At 38.4% G+C, this 17,239-nt stretch overlaps 1 pseudogene; it reads left to right on the top strand.

The window, feature by feature from the left end:
* Positions 1–2,694: 2,694 nt before the first annotated feature.
* The window catches only part of LOC136067403 (uncharacterized), a 17,660-nt pseudogene continuing 3,115 nt past the window's right edge, over positions 2,695–17,239 (top strand).

Consider the following 17,239-nt stretch of genomic DNA (forward strand, 5'->3'; position numbering starts at 1 on the left):
TTTGTTGTCATCTTATCACTGTTGAAAGACAAAAAAAAACATTGTTTTCTTGTCCCCTTCCTCCAACCAAACCTCTTGTGATTTCTATCTCCATACTTGATGAGAATCAACAAGCATTCAAGGATCCATTGCATGTTCCAGTTGGGCCTATTACTAAAGCAAGATCCAAGAAGATCAAAGAAGCACTTAATGGGCTTGTTCAAGACATTTGGGCTGATTCTAACGGAGGACATTCCAAGCTTGGCCCAAAGGAAGATGAAGGCGTAATTAATTTAATCCAAGCTATTGAGGGCTGATCTGGCTTAATTGGGCATGATTTATGGTGTGGATTAATGGTTGATTGATTTTCCAGCTCTATATCAGTTAATAGATATTTTTCCTAGTCTGGAGCATCTAGTTTTGGACCAGATCTACCTTAATTTTAGACTTTTATTATTTAGAACGTTTTTAGCTATTTTTCCTATTTTGGATCTGCTAATTTCAGACCAAATCAACTTTTATTTAGGGTTTTATTATTTAGTACGTTTTCTATATTTTCTATTTCCAGTCATGTCATATAAATAGCATGCACTCATTGTAATAAAGAATTTAGTAAATAAAAATCAGAAAATGTGAGGCTTTGCTCTTCTTTTGGTTCTTCAAGAACTGTGAACTTATTAGGGATTCTTCCTTGTGGTGTTCAAACTTTATACCTTTGGTTCGTGATTCATTATAATCATTGGGTCAAGGTCTATTACTTATACCTTTGGTTCGCGTTTCGATTATAAACGTTGGGTCAAGGTTTCTATAAAAAAAACTAAATTTTTAGCTTTCTTGGGCAAGTATTCCAATATTTTTGTTGGGTCTCAAAGCGTGTCGATTGAGGTTCGCATCATTTGGTATCAGAGCACAGGTTCTAAAATCAGTTTTCTTTCCCTTTATCTTTTGTTTCCTGTTATCATCCTGTCTTGTTCCTTTTGTGTTCTTTGTTCCTCGTTCTTATTTTGTGACGTGCACTAGGTTAAAATTGTGCACCAAGCTTCCAAAAAAAAAAAAAAAAAAAAAAATTGTTTGTAGTTTCAATTCCCTCAGACCAAAATATTATTTTCTTTTGTCCTATTCCTTTGATTTAGTATTTCTGTCATATTTTCTTGCCATTAGTATTAGTTTAAATATTACAAATTGAATTTCTTGATCAAATTTATTAGTTTAAGCAGAACTGAAAAGGAAAAATTACGAGTGGAAAAATGCAAGAGAGTGTGAGACTAATATCGAAAAAAAGCCAATTTAAGAGAGAAATACGAGTGTGAGTGACATAATTTGAGTGTAAACACGTGAGGGAGTGTTGTGAGGAATTATTTCTAACATTTTTTTGTAGTTTCAAAATTATGTCTTCCAGGGGCGAAGCATCAAACAGAGGAGGGGAGGAGTCATCCATCATGTTGCAGGCTATGCAACAACAATTTGAACGTATGAACGTGGTGTTTAATGATATTCGGGATCGGATGGATAGGCAAGACGCTGTTATTGCTTCTTTCCGTGAGGAGCGTCCCCAAAGAGCCCCTAATGCTAGAAGGCAAGAAAGATGTGCGCGTGTGGATGATTCTGATGACTACCATGACGATGAGTTTGAAGATGAAGAGGATCAAGCTTCATTGAAGAAATGAGGGCAGGTTTGCGCCAAGGGGAGAAAGGCATGGTAGAGGTTTCCGAAGAGATCCAAGATGGCAAGATGGAACTGATAGAGGCCTAGGAAATATCAAAATGAAGATACCATCTGTTAGGTTCTAAGGTCTTAGGAGTTTTTGTATTTAGAACTCTAATTTGTAATGTTGGCAAACCATGATCAAAACAGTGTATTTAGTCTTGTTTAGAATTGCTCAAAGTTGGTTTAATATTGTAAAGTTGGAATCTAGTGGCTGCAGAAGTACTTGGGACTTTCGGCCTGGCTCGATCGATCGAAAATCGCACAGGTTGAATATTCTGCAGATTTTCCAACTCAGCCCTACTTCATTAAACGTTTAGGGTTTTGTGTTTTTACCCTAGGTATATAAACTAAACCCTAGCCACGTTTTTGAGGGCTGTCCATATTGCTTTGTTGCTCATACATTGCTGTTTTGTGTTAATCTCGTGTGAGATCTTTGAGGAGACTTCCTTTACACAAAACTTAGGGTTTTTAAGGTAGAGATGATTTTAACATCTTGAAGATCATTATAGTTGCAACCATTGGAACTTAAAAAGAAAAGCAAGCGGGGAGCTTGTAGCTGATTGAAGAATTCAAGAAAGAAGTAGTCCGTGGATTCGGAGCCTGCGCGTGGTCGTGTTAGGAAGTTTTACTGGTGGGTAGCATTAGGAAGTCGAGCGGGGAGCTTGTAGTCCTTCTGTAAGAACTTCAATTCTTTCATAGTGAATTCTGTTATGCCTTGAGGATCGGTGGGTCAAATCCTCCCCAGGTTTTTACCGAGTGGTTTCCTGGGTGATCATATCTTGTGTTATTTATTATTCCGCTGCTTTATATCTTGATATGATTATTTGATTGCTTTAACCTAGAATTGCATAATTTGACTAAGTAACAACTTGGCTAATTAATCTAGGCTACGCAATCTGTGTGTTTAAGGGGTCTAAATTTCCAACAAGTGGTATCAGAGCATGGTAGCTCTTTTTGCTTGAGATTTCTATCTCTGAGCTGATCCTTGACCCCAGTTGTCATGGATCATGGACACTCTTTGTTTGTTCCTCCTCATTTTGATGGGAACAACTATGCTTATTGGAAAGTAAGGATGAAAGCATTCCTGAAATCCATTGATGAAAGGGTTTGGAATTCTGTTGAATACGGATGGGAGAAGCCCACTACTCCTGTGAGTGAGTGGCAAACTTCTGAAAAAGAAGCAGCAGGCTTCAATAGCAAAGCTATGAATGCCATCTTCAATGCTGTTTCTATGGAGGAATTTAAGAGGATCTCTAATGTTGAGGTTGCTCATATTGCTTGGAAAATCCTCCAAACTGTGCATGAAGGCACAAAGGCAGTTAAGATTAATAAATTGCAACAATTGACTTCTAGGTTTGAGAGTATTAGGATGTCTGATGATGAATCCTTTGATGAATTTTATGCCAAACTGAATGATATTGTCAATTCTGCTTTTAATTTGGGTGAAATCTATGATCAACCTAAAATTGTTAGGAAGATTCTTAGATCTTTAACTGAAGATTTTAGACCCAAAGTGACTGCCATTACTGAAAGCAAGGATGTGGACTCCATCCCTGTAGATGAACTTGTAGGATCTCTCCAATCCTATGAGTCTGACCTACCTAAAGTAAACAAATCCAAATCAATGGCTCTTAAGTCAGTTGATGATGTTGATGGTGGTGGATTTGATGATGAGCTCTCTGCTACAGAGATTGCCTATCTTGCAAAAAACTTTAAGAATTTTCTTAGGAATACAAATAGAAAGGCAAGAGGTACCAACACTGCTGAACCTAGAAATTTTAGGAAGAATGATCCCACTAAGGTAAATAATTTTGAAAAATCAAATGATAGAGGTGGTCAATCTTCTAATAATTTTTTGGGTCCTCAATGTTTTGGTTGTCAAGGGTATGGTCATATGAAATCTGAATGTCCTACATTCTTGAAGACTAAGGGTAAAGCTATGGCTGTAACCCTTAGTGATAATGAGGTTTCTGATGATGAGTCCGGGTGTGACGAGGATGGAAACTTCATTGCTTTCACAGCTACTGCTATGGTCAGTGAAAGCGTATCTGCTGAAGAGAACCCTTCTGATGGGGAACTCTCTGAAGATGCAGATCTTCAAGAGGCCTATAACAAACTTTGCAAAATTGCTGCAAAGGATGCTATGAAAGTTGATCTTGGCCTAAAGAAAATTGACTCTCTGGAGCTTGAAAAGAAAAATTTGCTTGTTAAACTGTTTGATGCTAATGAGCTTCTAAATAATGTTAAATCTGAGAACATGCTTTTGCTTGATAAAGTTAGAACCTTAGAACATGATTTATCTATTGCTAGATCTGCTAGTTCTAAACTTGATCACATGTTAAATGTTCAAAAGTATCCTGCGGATAAATCTGGTTTGGGATATGTTGAAAGCATCTTTGGCTCTACTCCACATTCCACAAATTTTGTTCCTGCTTCTTCTTCTGAACCTTCTGCTAGTGAGGTTGTGAGTGAAACTGTCAAACCACCTGTGAGTGAGGTAGTTAATCCTGTAGAAGTTTCACCACCTAAGAAGATTAGGGTAGACTTAAGAGAATCTAAACCTAGGGAGCCTACCAAATCTAAGGACAAGATGCATGGTAAACCTGCTTGGGTTTGTCATTATTGTGGTAAGTCTGGACATATTCGTCCTAATTGTTACAAGCGTCAAGCTGATAAGAGAGCAACTAAACCAAAAGTGCCTGTGCCTCAAGCACAAGACCCTATGGCACTAATTGGTGAATTGGTAAAGGTGTTAAACCTTTATTCCAATCCTGGAGTTGGGAATCACTCGAATGTGAATATGAACTCCAATGCTCGTGGTGCATCCAAAAGGTCTTGGATGCAAAAGACTCGAACTAACTGAGTCTTTCTGACATGGTCCTTGTGCTTAATTGCCTTTTCCTTTGGTGACCATTGTTCTTTGGTTTTTTGTCTTTTTGTTGTTTTTGTTCTAGGACTTGCATTGCATTACATTCATGCATTTCATTCTAGGATGTATCTGTTTTCTCTTTTAATAAAAATAAAAAAAAAAAAAAAAAAAAAGGGAGAAAGCAAACATTATGTTAGACACTATTTGTCTTGATTTTTGAAAAACAAGGTTGGTCTATCTTGTGACACATATCATGGTCTGTGTACCTTGTTTAACTTTGATGAACTTTTTCATTGCACTTGACTAGTTAAAACTTTGTAGTGCATGTTGTGTGGGAAAGATGTGTTTGGTTTTTATTCTCCTTGTCTTAATCATGAAGTCATATGTTATTTAACTGTCGGACTTGATTCTTTTGAGAAAGGCATAAATAACCATCTCACCACTGTTCACTAGCCAATCATGAACACCTTAGTGCATATCATAAGATTCTGTGCTCGAGAAAGTGTAGCACATGCACAAAAAGAACATAAGGTGTAGCCTCAAAATAAATTAAAACTGGTGTGTACTATTAGGCTTAATGCCAATTCACTTAATTCAAACCGGTGTGTACTATTAGGCTGAATGCCATCTCATACAAATAAGAGGCAAAAATACAAGAAACTTACATGATTGCAAGCTTTTGTTCTAGGAGATGTGGGAGTTATAGGATGTAACTCTTTAGGTGATAGTCTCTTTTAAATTCTATGTGATGAATTGTGTAGACTTTGTGTTTGATTGCCATTCACATATCACCTCACATGTATCCCAAGTTTTTGCTAGTATCACACACTACACAAGTTACTCTTTGTTAAACACTGTACATGCTAGTGTGTGTGTTTTTGGTCTGACCAACCAAGTTTGAAAATATCTTGAGATTTGTGCACAACATTTTTGTTGCTTGAGAAAATTCAATGGGAGAATGATTGAAACTTGTTTTTGACATAATTTGGGTTTAAAAATTTTGGGTTTTTGAAAAAGCATTCCATCTCATACTCATGCATTTTGTTTTTACTATTTAATGCTTTGAGGAGTTGTTTTACAAAATTTTGGTTTGTGTCTTTCAAAACTGGATTTTTTTTAAAAATTTAGTGAGCTTCTGACCATTTCGATCGATCCAACCCATTTTTCGATCGATCGAAAAAGTGCCTTAGTTTGTTCTAAAACGACTGTCACATTCGATCGATCGAATGTAATTTTCGATCGATCGAATATCGTGAAAAAGGTTTTTAAAAGGCACTTTTCTGACTTTTTCAAAGATCCTATTTCAAAACTTTTCAAACCTTTTTCCTCTCTCCGCGTTGGCAAGCTTGGTATTGTGAATTTTTGTCGTTTTCTTCCGAAGTCTTTGCACAATCTCTCTCTCCTCAAGCCGGTAAGACCCTTTTGCCCTTCCTTTTGATTTATTTTTCATCATTTCATGCATACATTCATGCTTTTAAGGGGCGATTTTCGCACTTTGCTTTTTTTTTTTTTTCTTTTGATTCAAGCCATAATTGATGCAATTGATCATTGGGTTTTTGTGGGGACATGTTATAGACATGATTTAAATAGTTCAATTTGATCAATTTTGAGTTTGATGTGAAATTGAAAAATCTAGGGTTTCCTAATTGATCCGATTTGGGGATTTTGTGAAATTGAGTAGAATTTGATGCAATTGGCTTGTTGGATTGATGAAATTAAGCATTATAATCTATGTGTTGTGTTTTGTGATGCTCAATTCATCATTTGGTTTTAAAAATTTTCAATTTGTGTTAAATTTTTGGGGTTTTTGTTAAGAAAATTCCTTGCTCAAGCCAATTTTGTCAATTTAATCTCAATTGAACTTAGTTGTTCACTGCATTAGTGCATGCATCATGGCATTGTATCTGCTCATGCATCATATAGATTTTAATTCTATTGTTTTTTTTGTGCTAACTTGCAGTCTGCCTTTGGTTTTGTTTTTTTTTTTCTTTTGGTTTTCTCTTTGTGTCTCTGTTCTTTCCTTAGCATCATGCCTAGGAAAACTAGAGCCCATAGGTCCCTTCCCTCATCCTCTCCATCCCCTCCCTCCTTTGACCGTGAGAGGTTTCCGAGTGAGAAAAACCAAGATCTTTTTGAGAAGCTTAACCTTAAGAGGAAGATTTGGGCTGAGCGTTCTGTTGTGTTAGATGAGCTTGATCCGGCCATTAGGGCTAACTTTGAGCGTCGGGGCTGGTTACCTTTGTTAGACATCTCTGATCCTCCTCCACCGTCTGCCTTGATTAGAGAGTTCTATTCGAACATCTCTATCCACATCTATGATTCCAACACTTTGGTAAAGAGTTGGATACGAGGTGTTGGGTACACCATTACTCCTCAGGTAGTGGCTGCTGCTCTAGGGGTACCGTTGGTTAGGGATCCTGTCTATCCTTATGATGAGTCTCCCGAGCTGAGCGATGTTTTGTCTTACATCACTGGTACTTCTGTCCAGTGGGGTTCTGATCCTAGGATCACTTCTGCTGAGCTCTCCGGGTTACATTATCTTTTCTTTAGGATAGCCTGTCATTCCATCTGGCCTATTTCTCATGTGCACACCATTCCTCTTGAGAGGTGTGTATTTTTGTACGCTCTTGTTACTGATGCTCCTATCAGTTTTCCCCATCTATTTCTTCGTTCTTTGAACGAGGTTTATAGGAGTTCATCTTCTTCACATGCCCTTGTTCATCCTATTTTCATTCATAGGATTTTGCTCCATCTTGAGCTTCGTGGCTTTCCTTCCTCTGAGCCTGTTCATGTGATTGCTCCTATCGGTGCGTCTTTTCTTAGACAGAGGGCTGCTCATCTTCGAGCTGGTTCTAAACACCCTAGGTCTGAGCCCTCTAGTAGCGTACCTCCTCCTCCTTCTTCTTCTGCAGGTCCTGCTGGTGAGGATATTTCTGATCCAGTTGGTGCTGATACTGCTGCTGCTGATGTTCCTTCACCTCCTTCGGCCGACTTTGATGTTCGTCGTACTTTGGAGACTGTCATGACTGTTCAGCAGGCTCATGGTCAGATTTTGGTGGACTTGCTGGATGAGATTCGTGCTCTTCGAGTGGATTTAGCACGTCTTCATTCTTCCTCACCACCTCCTTTTGATGGCGACTCATGATTGCTCTTTGGCATTCCGTCACAAAAAGGGGGAGTGGAGTTTTGACTTGGAGTTTTGTCTTGTGGAGATTTTTGTTGTTAGGGGGAGATATTGTTTTAGATTGTATCTAGGTGCTTCACTATGTATATCATTTTTTTTGGGATATTCATGTTAGGGGGAGTAACATTGTTTGATATACATTTATTTTTTATTGATTCTTGTTGCTTTATGATTCACTGCGTATTGATTTATATTTATGACTTGTTCATTTTTATATGTCTTTATTTTGTGTTGTGTGGATCTTACAAGAATGTTATACCTGTTGTTTTTACTCTTTTCTGTCACACATGCGTTTATGCGTTTGTTGAGTATTTCAGGAATATACAGGTTGATTCAACTAAGCTGCTGTCTACACTTGCAACTGATGGATAGTAGTTAGGCTGAATTTGATTTTATGAGCATTACCTTTGTAAAGGGCTTTTTATTTGTAAAACTTTGAGCTGTGAATTAGGGTTTTGTCACGGATTGCCAAAGGGGGAGTTTGTTAGGTTCTAAGGTCTTAGGAGTTTTTGTATTTAGAACTCTAATTTGTAATGTTGGCAAACCATGATCAAAACAGTGTATTTAGTCTTGTTTAGAATTGCTCAAAGTTGGTTTAATATTGTAAAGTTGGAATCGAGTGGCTGCAGAAGTACTTGGGACTTTCGGCCTGGCTCGATCGATCGAAGAATAGACTCGATCGATCGAAAATCGCACAGGTTGAATTTTCTGCAGATTTTCCAACTCAGCCCTACTTCATTAAACGTTTAGGGTTTTGTGTTTTTACCCTAGGTATATAAACTAAACCCTAGCCACGTTTTTGAGGGTTGTCCATATTGCTTTGTTGCTCATACATTGCTGTTTTGTGTGAATCTCGTGTGAGATCTTTGAGGAGACTTCCTTTACACAAAACTTAGGGTTTTCAAGGTAGAGATGATTTCAACATCTTGAAGATCATTATAGTTGCAACCATTGGAACTTAAAAAGAAAAGCAAGCGGGGAGCTTGTAGCTGATCGAAGAATTCAAGAAAGAAGTAGTCCGTGGATTCGGAGCCTGTGCGTGGTCGTGTCAGGAAGTTTTACTGGTGGGTAGCATTAGGAAGTCGAGCGGGGAGCTTGTAGTCCTTCTGTAAGAACTTCAATTCTTTCATAGTGAATTCTGTTATGCCTTGAGGATCGGTGGGTCAAATCCTCCTCAGGTTTTTACCGAGTAGTTTCCTGGGTGATCATATCTTGTGTTATTTATTATTCCGCTGCTTTATATCTTGATATGATTATTTGATTGCTTTAACCTAGAATTGCATAATTTGACTAAGTAACAACTTGGTTAATTAATCTAGGCTACGCAATCTGTGTGTTTAAGGGGTCTAAATTTCCAACACCATCGTTCCAAGGGAAAAATGATCCAAAAGTGTACTTGGAGTGGGAGAAGAAGGTGGAGTTCATCTTTGAGTGCCATAACTACTCCGAGGAGAAAAAGGTAAAACTAGCTGTGATTGAGTTTACTGATTATGCTATTATATGGTGGGATCAACTTGTGATGAACAAAAGGAGAAACTATGAGAGGCCTATTGAGACATGGGAGGAAATGAAGGCCACCATGAGGAGGCGGTTTGTCCCTAGTCATTACTATAGGGACTTGTATCTGAAATTACAAAGTCATACTCAAGGCTATAGGAGCGTGGATGACTATCACAAGGAGATGGAGATTGCCATGATTCGGGCTAATGTAGAGAAGAATAGAGAAGCTACTATGGCAAGATTTTTGAATGGGCTGAATCGGGACATTGCAAACGTGGTGGAGTTGCAGCACTACGTGGAGTTGGAGGACATGGTGCACATGGCAATAAAGGTGGAACGACAACTTAAAAGGAAAGGAATTCGGTAATTTCAAAATCCGAGCCCCTCTACTTCATGGAGGTCAAATGGGAGGAAAGACGAAGGGGCTGTTTTCAAGTCCAAAACCGAACCACCAAAAAGGAGAGATGAAGCTCCCAATGTCAACAAAGGTAAAAATGAATCTCAAATTCGTAATCGTGATATTAAGTGTTTTTGTTGTTTGGGAGTAAGTCATATAGCTTCACAATGCCCAAATAAGAGGACCATGATTGCACGTATTGATGGAGATGTGGAAACTGAAAGTGAGGGAGATGATGATCAGATTCCATCACTTGAGGATACTTGTGATGATAATGTGGAGTATCCAGTGGAGGGTGAGTCACTTGTGGCTAGGCGTACTTTAAGTGCCCAAGTCAAAGAGGATGATATGGAACAACAAAGGGAGAATATTTTTCATATTAGATGCCACGTCAACAATAAGGTATGTAGTATGATCATTGATGAGGGGAGCTGTACTAATGTGGCTAGCACTACTTTAGTGGAAAAATTGAATTTACCTACCTTGAAACACTCTAGACCATATAAGTTGCAGTGGTTGAATGATTGTGGAGAGGTTAAGGTAAATAGGCAAGTACTGGTTTCTTTTTTAATTAGGAGGTACAAGGATAAAGTACTTTGTGATGTTGTTCCAATGCATGCGGGTCACATTTTATTGGGTAGGCCTTGGCAGTTTGACAGAAAGGTCAATTATGATGGGTTCAAGAATAGACATTCTTTTGTAAAGGACAATAAAACCATTACTCTTGTACCGTTGACTCCAAGACAAATGTATGAAGATCAAATAAAATTGAAAAGAGAGATTGATTTGAAAAAAAATTGTGACACTGAGAGTTCAAAAAAAAATGATGAGAAAGAGAGTGAAAGAAAAAAAGAGAGTGAACAGAAAAAAGAGAGTGAAAACAAAAAAAAGAGTGAAAAGAAAATAGAGAGTGGAAAAAATGAGAGGAAAACAAAAAAATAAGGGAGTTTTTATGCTAAGGCGAGTGATGTTAAGAGTGCTTTTTATACAAACCAGCCTATATTTGTACTATTGTACAAAGAGGTATGTTTTAGTACTAATGAACTTGACGAATCTTTGTCTAGTGTTATTGTCTCTTTGTTGCAGGAATATGAGGATGTGTTTCCTAATGATGTTCCTAGTGGATTGCCACCTATTAGAGAAATAGAGCATCAAATTTATTTTGTGCCAGGTGCGACAATTCCTAACCGACCAGCCTATAGGAGTAATCCGGAGGAGACAAAGGAACTTCAAAGGCAAGTTGAGGAGTTGCTGACCAAAGGACATGTGAGAGAAAGCATGAGTCCGTGCGCGATGCCGGTGCTGCTTGTGCCTAAGAAGTGTTAGGACATATATGTTTTAACTTGTTTAAGAACATATGTCACTTAGTTATGTAAATTGGCTAATCCTTTGACAAAACGCACTCTGCTTGTAATTGGGTAGTTTTAGGTGTTTTTAATACTTCAAGAAACAATGTTTCAAGGTCAAGTGTTGAAGTCATCAAGTCTGTCTAAGAGAAAGCAAGTTGAAGTGCAGAATTTTTAAAGCTCGACACCTCTCGATAGCTACCTCGACACCTGCTATCTGTCGAGAATTAAAAAGTCAGAATTCCAATATGATTTTCTTGGGATCCGTGAATATGTTTTTGGGCTTTCTTTTCTTCTAACCCTAAACATATAAAATGATTATTTTAAGAGCCGTTTTGGGTGACACAAGTTGGATTATCATTGAGTAATCTCTGTTTATGCAAATTGTGCTCAATAGACAAGGTTCTTGACCTAGTTCATCTTCCATTAAGAAGTTGCTGTGTATTTGCACCATAGGGTTTTGTAACCAAGCATCTTCCTGCTATTCATCATGTGGATGAACTGAAGAACTTTGCAGCCAACCATTCTTCCTCAAGTTGGTGTTCTGAAGTCGCGTACTTAGATCCGCACATTGGTTAGTCACGTACTTGGGAGCCGTGCATCAAAGGTGGAGACTGTCACTACAGATCAAGTCCAATTGGAAATTGGGGTAAGGGTTCAACTGTAGGTTGGTAAGGTACTTGGGATTCCTTTCTTGTAACTGCTTGATTTGATAATAGTGGAGTTTCGGGAGTGGTGACCTGAAAATCACCCGGTGGGGTTTTTGCCATTAGGGTTTCCCCATTCTAAACAAATCACCGTGTCATTTATTTTTCCGCTGCATATTTAGTATTTGGTGATTTGTTTGTGCTTCCACGTATTTGCATGTTAAATTGATTAATTAATAACTTGGTAATTAATTAATTAATTAGGGGTCATTCAGATTGTGACCAAACAAGTGGTATCAGAGCAGGAACACTCTGATTAGGGTTTAATCTTTGCTGTGTTGATCCATTGACCCCTGTTGTCATTGGCTGTAACCTGCTTGATGAGATCTGTGTTTTCAAATACATCTTGTTTTTCTAATCACTATTTGCTTGAGTGTCTCAGAAAATACAAGTCTAAAAGTTATTTGAATTCTCTTATGACGACTTTTGGAAAAGATCTCAGTTTTGCTAAGAAGAAACTAGACTGTCTCAGAATGAAAATGTGCAAAGGAGTTCGTCTGAGAAGAGTGAAAGTTATAGGCTTAGCTCATAAAAGGCAGTTGAGAGAAAGAACCATTCCCTCTGATTTATCATCTAAGCATGAAGTATGTTTCATGATGAAGTCTGCATTCAAGGTAATGGACACATGTCTATGGTATCTTGACAGTGGCTGCTCACGACACATGACTGGAGACAGATCTCTCTTCAAGATCTTTGAGTCTAAGAAAGGTGGCAATGTTACCTTTGGTGATGGAAGCAAGTCACAAATTAAAGGGAAAGGGATTATATCTCTGCCAGGACTGCCAGACATTGCAAATGTCCTTTATGTAGAAGGTCTAAGGGTGAACCTGTTGAGCATTAGTCAGATATGTGATCAAGACTTCATGGTGCTATTCTCAAAAGGAAAGTGTCTTGTCATGGATGAGTCTGGAAAGAAACTCATTAGTGGGGTTCGCACTTTGGACAACTGCTATGGATTGGTTCCTGATGCTGATATTGTGTGTAACAGCATTCGTTTGCCTAATGAAGATCTGTGGCATCAACGAATGGGACATGCTAGTTACAAGCATCTATCTATTGTATCTAAGCATGAGTCAGTCTTGGGAATACCAAAGCTTAGTAGAATCAGCAATGTGGTGTGTGGACCATGTCAGCTTGGAAAACAGACAAAAGCTAAGCATCCAGGCACTCAGACGACAGCTACATCCAGACCATTGGAGCTGTTGCACTTAGATCTTATGGGTCCAACCAGAACTGAGTCTCTTGGGGGTAAGAGATACATCATGGTTGTGGTAGACGACTTCACCAGATACACTTGGGTCATTCTACTACGATCCAAGTCTGATGCTCCTGAGCACATTGAAGCTTTATGCACAAGACTACAAAATGAAAAGAGCCTGAAGATTGATCGAATTCGGAGTGACCATGGGAAGGAATTCGAGAACTCATACATGGAGTCCTTCTGCACAAGATCGGGTATATCTCAAGAATTCTCTGCTCCTATTACCCCTCAGCAGAATGGTGTGGTAGAAAGGAAGAACAGGGTTATTCAAGAGATGGCTAGAGCCATGCTGCATAACAAAGATGTGGCTAGAAACTTGTGGGGAGAAGCTGTAAACACTGCATGTCATACAGTAAATAGGGTATATTTCAGACCCGGTACCAAAAAGACTCCCTATGAGTTGTGGAAAGGAAGGAAGCCTAATGTGAAGTACTTCAGAATTTTTGGAAGTACCTGCTTCATTCTCAAGGATAGAGAGAATGTGGGAAAGTTTGACTCCCGGAGTGATGAAGGCATATTTCTTGGTTACTCTTCTACAAGCAAGGCTTATCGAGTGTACAACAAAAGAACTATGAAGGTAATGGAGACAGTAAATGTCGTCATTGATGAGTCTTCAGAGTCAATGACTGAGAAGGGCACTGAGGGACTTCCCAAGGAAATTCTTCCTTCTGAGCCTAGGGAAGTTCAAGACATTACTGAACAAGAACCTGCTTCTCCAAGTACTCCCAGTACTCCCAGTATTGTGGAAGACCCTGCAGGCTTACCCATTTCACCAGAGTCTGAATCTCAAGAAAAGAAGGGACCTTCATCTAGAATCAAATTAAATCATCCTCCAGAAGTCATTGTGGGAGACATGAATGAACTCACATTAAGGAAACGTACAGTTGACAAATGTGTTGCTAACTTTGTGTCTTATTCCTGCTACTTGTCACAGGTTGAACCTAAGAAAGTTGAGGAAGCATTACAAGATGAAAGTTGGGTTGAAGCAATGCATGATGAATTACTCCAGTTTCAAAGGAATGATGTTTGGACTCTAGTACCTAGACCGGAAGGAGAACACATCATCGGTACAAAGTGGATATTCCGCAACAAGACTGATGAAGAAGGAAATGTGATTCGCAACAAAGCTCGACTTGTGGCTCAAGGATACTCACAAATGGAAGGAGTAGACTATGATGAGACATTTGCCCCAGTTGCCCGAATGGAGTCAATCAGAATTCTTCTTGCTCTAGCATGTCAACTGAACTTCAAACTCTATCAGATGGATGTAAAGACTGCCTTCTTGAATGGGTTACTCAAAGAGGATGTCTATGTGGCTCAACCAAAAGGATTCATTGATCCACACTTTCCGGATCATGTGCTGTACCTTAAAAAGGCACTTTATGGGTTGAAGCAAGCTCCTAGAGCCTGGTATGATAGACTCACACAATATCTTGTATCACATGGGTTCACAAGAGGGAAGGCTGATCAAACCCTCTTCATAAAAAGGGAAGATGCGGAGTTGATAGTTGCTCAAGTCTATGTTGATGATATCATCTTTGGGTCGACTGAGGATGAACTGGCTCATGGCTTCTCAAAACTCATGCAAGCCGAGTTCGAGATGAGCATGATTGGAGAGCTGACTCACTTCCTAAGATTGCAGATTCGCCAACAAGACTCAGGTATATTTCTTTTTCAATCTAAATATGCTAAGAATCTTGTGAAAAGTTTGGTTTGGATTCTGCTAGTCCTGTTAGAACCCTATGAGCCCTAATGTTAAACTCTCCGTAGACTTGTTAGGCAAGAGTGTTGATCCTTCTCTCTATAGAAGCATGATAGGTAGTCTCCTTTACCTTACTGCTAGTAGACCTGACATTAGTTATAGTGTTGGTGTGTGTGCTAGATATCAGGCTAACCCCAAAGAATCTCACATGATTGCTTTAAAAAGAATTATAAAGTATGTCAAAACCACTGCTGAGTTCGGTGTGTGGTATAGCAAGGACACTAATGGTGTCTTAGCTAGGTACTCTGATGCCGATTGGGCTGGAAATGCTGATGATAAAAGAGTACCTCGGGGGGTTGCTTTTATGTGGGTAACAATCTTGTCTCTTGGATGAGCAAAAAGCAGAACTCCATCTCCTTATCCACTGCAGAAGCTAAGTACATCGCTGTTGGTAGCTGCTGCACCCAGCTCCTCTGAATGCAAAAACTCCTCCATGATTATGGTATTTGTCAAGAGCATCTCACTATTTACTGTGACAATACCAGTGCCATCAATATCTCAAAGAATCCGGTTCAACATTCTCAAACCAAACACATAGAGATTCGACATCACTTCATTAGGGAGCTTATCGAAGATGGTACTCTCACTCTTGAGTTTATCCACACTGATGATCAAAAGGCTGATTTGTTCACCAAACCTCTTGACAGCAAACGTTTTGAATTCCTTCGGCAAAACATTGGTGTCATCTTCATGGATTGATCTCCGTCTCTTGTCCCTCTTCCTCATGCATTTGCATCTAGTTTTTGCATTATTTTGTTTAACATGTTTTGTGTATTTACTTTCAGTTTGTTTATGTTTTTTTTTAAAAAAAAAAAATTTGAAAAATCAGAAAAATACAAAAACAGTGTGTGTTATGTGTACTTTGGTACTTGTGTACCTTGGATGGCCAATGAAACAAAGTTTTCTAAACTTTGTATCTCTTGTAGCTTAGATGAGCATCTCTATGCACAACTAAGCAAGTGAGCTATGTGGCTCTTGTTTGTGATGAGTAAGATTAGGTTATATCTTAAAATTTAACACTCATTTCACTCTTTTTGACGGGTAGGACTAGAAAATCCTAAGAAAAAGGCATAAATAACCATCTCACCACTGGTGCCCGCCAATCATAATATGACACCTGTATGCTTCGGCATAGCAAAAGTGCAGTGTCAAAGACATTCGTATGCTTCGGCATAGCAAAAGTGCGATGTCAAATGCTTAATATCTTGGGTATTTCTTTTCTCTCTTTATATACCCATGTATGATATGCTAAAATAAAAGAAAACATGCAAAGAAAAATAAAAAGCAAAAAGATTAAAAATGCTTTATATATGGTTGCAAGCGTGTATTCTAGGAGATGTGGGAGTTATAGGATGTACCTCGAAGGTGATAGTCCCCATCAAACAGTTATGATTGTGTGTGAGTTGAAAGTTACTTTCTCATATCTTAGATCGTCATAACATCTATACACATATGCAATCTTGCGATGTTTTTCACACACAACACGCAATATTCTTTGCTATAGTTTGATGCATGTGCAGGTACAATGTGATTTGGCCATCACAAAGGTTTTACATTTTTGATAGGGGGAGTGTTGTTATACTTGAGGGATGTAGTGAGGCTATATGTATTTTTTTCTTTTCTTATCTCTTAGATATACATTGGTCTTGTATATGAGGTCCTTTGACCATTTTTACATACATTGTACTTATCTCATATCTTATATATGTTGATGTATGTTTATTTCACCTCTCTCTTCATGTGTTGTTTCTTTTCTATCTTTATACACATGTTCTTTATATTTGTATGCAATCTATTATTTCTGTTTCACACTAAGATACCTTGATGAGTTTTGTTTAAAGTGTTTCAGAAATACAGGTTGTCAAAGTCTACTTATCATAAGCTCTCTTCTTGCAAAGTTTTTCAAGAGTTTGTGTTAGGATAGATTTTATTGTATTCAACAAATGAATATGAGTTGAGTGATTTATGACTTCTCTCATATGCTCATTTGTTTGTTGTGGTTTTGTCACGGATTGCCAAAGGGGGAGATTGTTAGGACATATATGTTTTAACTTGTTTAAGAACATATGTCACTTAGTTATGTAAATTGGCTAATCCTTTGACAAAACGCACTCTGCTTGTAATTGGGTAGTTCTAGGTGTTTTTAATACTTCAAGAAACAATGTTTCAAGGTCAAGTGTTGAAGTCATCAAGTCTGTCCAAGAGAAAGCAAGTTGAAGTGCAGAATTTTTAAAGCTCGACACCTCTCGATAGCTACCTCGACACCTGCTATCTGTCGAGAATTAAAAAGTCAGAATTCCAATATGATTTTCTTGGGATCCGTGAATATGTTTTTGGGCTTTCTTTTCTTCTAACCCTAAACATATAAAATGATTATTTTAAGAGCCGTTTTGGGTGACACAAGTTGGATTATCATTGAGCAATCTCTGTTTATGCAAATTGTGCTCAACAGACAAGGTTCTTGACCTAGTTCATCTTCCATGAAGAAGTTGCTGTGTATTTGCACCATAGGGTTTTGTAACCAAG

This window comes from Quercus suber, unplaced genomic scaffold, assembly GCF_002906115.3.
Source record: "Quercus suber isolate HL8 unplaced genomic scaffold, Cork oak 2.0 scaffold_70, whole genome shotgun sequence".
In the NCBI taxonomy this organism is placed as follows: domain Eukaryota; kingdom Viridiplantae; phylum Streptophyta; class Magnoliopsida; order Fagales; family Fagaceae; genus Quercus; species Quercus suber.